The sequence below is a fragment of the Arachis ipaensis genome, chromosome B10 (assembly GCF_059453495.1).
Source record: "Arachis ipaensis isolate K30076 ecotype BB chromosome B10, ASM5945349v1, whole genome shotgun sequence".
Classification (NCBI taxonomy): domain Eukaryota; kingdom Viridiplantae; phylum Streptophyta; class Magnoliopsida; order Fabales; family Fabaceae; genus Arachis; species Arachis ipaensis.
This window is the reverse complement of record NC_142435.1, coordinates 49893528-49899340: the sequence shown is the minus strand read 5'-3', so window position 1 is coordinate 49899340 and position 5813 is coordinate 49893528. Positions and strand designations below refer to the sequence as shown.

The 5813-nt window shown below is 40.7% G+C and overlaps 1 non-coding gene across 1 annotated transcript; it reads left to right on the top strand.

Annotated features, from left to right (window-relative positions):
• The first annotated feature begins 1842 nt into the window (after positions 1 to 1842).
• On the top strand, positions 1843 to 1949 carry LOC148579988 (small nucleolar RNA R71). The gene has a single exon (XR_015895533.1). It is a non-coding gene; the product is annotated as a small nucleolar RNA R71 (small nucleolar RNA).
• The last annotated feature ends 3864 nt before the right edge of the window (positions 1950 to 5813 follow it).

Below are 5813 nucleotides of genomic sequence, written 5' to 3'. Positions count from 1 at the left end.
CCTAGGGAGATTTTGTTGCTGGTCTCATATGATTCTGGTGGTTTTGGCTCCACTTGAGTTTCCTTTAGCTGTGACAGCTGCTGATTCTCTTGTTCATCATCCAAAGGAATTCCAGGGTGTACAGCTTGTGCTTCAATGATTTTTTCTCCCACCATTGCTCTGTCATGCTCTGCCCTTAGTTCCTTGCCTTTCTGACTTGTTTCTTGTGAGGGTTTGAAGACGTTGAAGGTGAGTTGTTCGTCATGTATCCTCAGTATTAGCTCTCCTCGCTCCACATCTATGAGCGCTCTGGCTGTAGCTAAGAATGGTCTTCCCAATATGATTGGGTGAAGGTGACTTTCTTCCATTTCCAGTATGACAAAGTCTGTGGGAAGGAAGTAATTCCCAACCTTCACCAGCACGTTTTCAACCACTCCAATTGCTTGTTTGTGAGTTTTGTCCGCCAGCCTGATGACTACATCTGTGGGCATCAGCTCATTGATTTGCAGCCTCTTCATAAGGGATAAAGGCATTAAGCTGATGGTTGCTCCCAGATCACAGAGTCCTTTGTCAAACATTGTTTCTCCTATGGCACAGGGGATGTGAAAACTCCCTGGGTCCTTCCTTTTTGTAGGCAGCTCTGGTTGAATGACAGCACTGCACTCCTTGTTCATCACTATGGTTTGTCCTCCCTTGAGTGAGCTTTTCCTGGTCAGCAGCTCCTTCATATACTTGATGTATGAGGGCATTTGTTGGAGAGCCTTGATGAATGGTATGTTCACATGGAGGGATGCAAATATGTCAAGAAACCTTGAGTATATTCTCTTCTCTACACCACCATTTAGTAATTGGGGAAAGGATGCATAGAACCTCAGCAACTCTTTCTGCGTAATTGTGGTTTCCTGAGGATTCTCTTCCTGCTTTCCTGCTGATGAATCTTCAGATTGTTCTGATGGTTTGTTCAGCTCTTCCTCAGTCTCCTTATCACTTATAGTAACCATCTTGCAATCTTCCCATCTTACTTTCTTTGCTTCACCTCTTGGATTTTTCTCTGTGTCACTTGGGAAGCTATCAATAGGTTTGGGAATCTTCTCAGATAGGTATCCCACTTGAAATTTCAGCTTCTTGATGGTGTCTCCCTGATTCTTGATATTGGCTCGCACCTCCTCTTTGAACACCTTGTTATCTTAAATCTCCTTGCATATGCCTTCAAGTAGAGTCTCAATCCTTGATAGTCTTTCTTCTAATGATGGAGAGTTGAGATTGGAAGGATGAGAAGGGCCATTTTTACTTTGGTATGGATGTTGAGGTGTGTTGTTAGGTGGGTGCTGATATGATCTCTGTGTGGAATGTTGATGAGTTGCATTGTTGCTGGGGTTGTGGCGTCTCTGATCTTGGCCTTGATCTTGTTGATTTCCCCACCCAAAGTTTGGGTGGTTCCTCCAACCAGGATTATATGTTTTGGAGTATGGGTCATGGTGCTGCCTGGGTGAATTTCCAATGTAGTTAGCCTGTTCCTGATCACCCTCTGCCTCTTCATTCACTCCTTCTTGAGTTGCTGCTGAAGTGGTGATTGCTGCTACTTGATTCCTCTCCATCTTCTTAGTGAGGTTAGCTAATTTCTTGGTAATCATCTTGTTTTGAGCTAGAAGTGCATCCACATTGTTCAGCTCCATCACTCCTCTAGTGTTGCCTCTTTCAGAAGCATAGAAATAGTCATTCTCAGCTACAGTCTCAATGACATCTATGGCTTCTTCAATGGTTTTCTTCTTGTTCAGAAATCCCCCGGATGAGTGATCTACTGCCTTCTTTGATTCATACGAAAGGCCTTCATAGAAAATGTGCAACTGCACCCATTCATTGAACATATCTGGCGGGCATCTTCTTGTCAAGTCTTTAAACCTCTCCCATGCTTCATATAGAGTCTCACCATCCTGCTGCCTGAATGTTTGTACCTCAGCTCTCAACCTGTTGATCGTTGAGGAGGATAGAATCTTGCCAAGAACTTGTTCACCACATCTTCCTAGGTTGCTAAACTCTCCTTTGGAAAGGATTCCAGCCATTTAGATGCTTTGTCCTTGAGTGAGAAAGGGAACAGAAGTAGTCTATAAGTGTCAGGATGAACACCATTAGACTTCAAAGTATCGCATATCCTCAGGAAGGTGGTTAGATGTTGGTTGGGGTCTTCTTGGACACTTCCTCCGAATGAAAAATTGTTCTAAACAAGGGTGATGAGCTGTGGCTTTAGTTCAAAGTTGTTGGCATGTATGGTTGGCCGTTGGATGCTACTTCCACAGTTTCTTGGGTTTGGATTGATGTAAGAATCCAGAACTCTTCTCTCTTGCCCAACCTAATGCGCTGGACCTTCTCTGCCATGGTTGTGAGGCTCTTCTTCATGATGGTTTTCCATATTCTCATCCATGTCTAGTTCAAAGTACTCTTCCTCTTCCTCAGCACCAACTACTCTCTTTCCTCTTGCTTCCCTCCTTAATCTAAAGAAGGTCCTCTCAGGTTCAGAATCAAAGGAAGTTGAAGCCCCGCTTCTTCTACCTGTCATACAACCAACAAGGCACAAGCAAGAGAGATAGATGTAGACAGTAATTTCTACAGAAATGCTGTTAGTGTGAGTGATGCAATATATCAAACAGTTAGTGGGTTAGTGACTGAATTGTAAACAACTAAGAAAATGGGTAGGGGAAAGGGAAGAAAATAGCCAAACAGAAAGTAAATTACTCAAATGAACTTAAATCAAACAAAATAAAAACAAATGCTCAATCTAGTTATCCACCAATTTAACCATTGTTGATACAAAATTAATCCTCGGCAACGGCGCCATAAACTTGATGCACGGAAACTTGTCCTTTAACAAATCTCCCTCGGCAAGTATACCGAATTGTCGTCAAGCAAAAACTCACAATAGAGTGAGGTCGAATCCCACAGGGATTGATTGGTCAAGCATCTTTAATTGGAAGAATGATCTAGTTGAGCTAATCAGAAATTGGGTTGAAAATTGCAGGAAATTAAATGGCGGGAAAGTAAATTGTAGAAAATAAATGACGGAAGGTAAATTGCAGAATCTTAAATGGGGAAGGGGAGTTTAGCATGAAAGTAAATAGCAGAAAGTAAAGAGAATGGGTAAGATCAGAAATGGGGAGTTCATTGGGCTTAAGAGATGTTGCATTCTCCGAATCAAGTCCATTTTCATCTCTTCCTCAATCAATGCATTCATTGATCTCCTTTACAATCTTAAGTGATTGAATTCCAATTCCTTGGTAATTCAATCTCTCAAATCAGATCAATAGCCAATTCCTTGGTCTAATTGCTCATGAGAAGAGATGAAGTGTGGTCACTGATTATACCACATGTATTTCCAAATCAAAGTATTGGGAGAATTATATATCACCATATCCGCCCAAACCCCAATTTGGTCCAACGTGACAAAGCAATTCTAGCATGATCTCTTCATTCCTCTTCCAAGGTTCAGAAGAGATCCAAGTATGAATAGCTTCTTTTCCAAGATAACTACTCAATTGGATGAAGATTGAAAGCTTTCTAGTAAAATCAAGAGAAAAGAGAGAAGAAGGATAATGAAAACTATTATTGATCCATCAAATTACAACAGAGCTCCCTAACCCAATGAAAGGGGTTTAGTTGTTCATAGCTCTGGGAATGAAAAGCATAGATGGAGAGTATATTCTGAGAATTAAACTAAAAGTTGCAGAGAAAGTAAAATACAGAGAGTAATTCTAATAATGCCAAAAAGCTCCCCTCTAGTTCAAAGTTCTCCCTATTTATACTATTCTTCTGATCTTTTAGTTGGCTCTTCAAGTCTTGGATATGGGCCTTTGGATCTTGAGTTGAAGCAGTTATCTTCTTCAGTGGGCTTAGCTTTACTTGCAGAGAGCAAGTGTGAAGTAGGCAGGGATTCTAGCTTAGGACGTTAGTGGCGTTAACGTTAAGTGAAAGTGTGGGTTCGAGAACGTTAGTGACAATCACCTTTTTAAGTAACGTTCCTAACCCAAGGATGCTCAACGTTAACTTCAACGTTAGTGGCATCAACGTGACCACTAACGTTACCTCTTGGTCCTTTGCACACGTTATTGGGACTTACTTTTTCCAATAACGTTGAGAATCCTCCTTTCTCCCTACGTTAGAGTTCACGTTAGTGTGGCCAACGTGACCTTTAACGTAGGCTTGCCACATCTTCGAGAACGTTAGTGACACTTACCTTTGTCACTAACGTTCCAAAATGCCCCTACTTCCCACGTTAGAGTTCACATTAACTAGGTTAACGTGGCTTCTAACGTGGTATTGCTAGCCATCTCCAACGTTAGTGACAAAAGTGAGTGTCACTAACGTTGGCTAATCATCGCTTTTACTCACGTTAGCTTCCACGTTAATGTAGTTAACGTGGCTCATAGTGGCTCATCCCAACGTTAGTGACAAAGGTGAGTGTCACTAACATTGGCGATTCTTTGCTCCCTCCACGTTAGAGTCCATGTTAACTGAGTTAACGTGGCAACTAACGTGGCTCAAAGTGGCTTAGCTCAACGTTAGTGACAAAGGTGAGTGTCACTAACGTTGGTCATTCTTTTCTTTCCCCACGTTAGAGTCCACGTTAACTGAGTTAACGTGGCTCTTAACGTGGCCAATATGAGCTTGGTCCAACGTTAGTGACAAAGGTGAGTGTCACTAACGTTGGCTTCATTTTCTTCTTCCACGTTAATTACCACCTTAATGTAGTTAAAGTGGCAATTAACGTGGGCTATGATGGCTTCGAGGACATTATTGGCGATTACTTTTCTCATTAACGTTGCAAGCTAGCTCCCCTTCCACGTTAGAGGTCACGTTAGTTAGACTAACGTGGCTGCTAACGTGGTTCTTCCTTGCTTCTTTTGTCCTGAAATCAAGCAATAAAGTGCATCAAAGTTCTAGTCCAAGTTATGAGACATGCATCATCCAATTTGTCATTCAATTCATGCATAATTCTCATAAATTCATATAAAAATCACAATGTTAGCTTGAATCAAGATGTAAGTGAAATTCTACCCAAAACTTGCTTATTTCCTAAGAAAGTGCATGAAACTACCCTAAAACCATAAAGAAAAGGTCAGTGAAACTGGCCAAAATGCCCTGGCATCACATTTTCTGAGATTTGATGGCCCAAGTCAGCTCAAGAATTCTGGCGTTTAACTCCAGAACTGGCACAAAAGCTGGAGTTAAACGCCCAAACTGGCACAAAAGCTGGCGTTTAACTCCAAGAAAAGTCTCTACACATGAAAGCTTCAATGCTCAGCCCAAGCACACACCAAGTGGGTCCCGGAAGTGGATTTTTACACTAAACACCCTAGCTTACTTATTTTCTGTAACCCTAGGTCACCAGTTTACTATAAAAACTACTTTTAGTGATTCATCTTGTACCTCATGACACTTTACACATTTAATATTGTATTCTCTACGGCATGAGTCTCTAAACCCCATTGTTGGGGGGGTGAGGAGCTCTGCTGTTCTTCATGAATTAATGCAATTACTACTATTTTCCATTCTATCACGCTTGCTTCTATTCTAAGATATTCATTCGCACTTCAACCTGATAAATGTGATGATCCGTGACACTCATCATCATTCTCACCCAGTGACGGATCCAGAAAATTTTGATAGTGGGGGCAAAATATATATAACAAAATAATAATTTTTATAATAAAAATATTACGTTTACATAAAAAATTAGCTATCAAATTATCTACTATAAATTTGTGTATAAATACATATATCATTTAACTTATTTTTAATGTGTATTTTGTATTTCAAAATTTGTATTTTAAAATTTATTC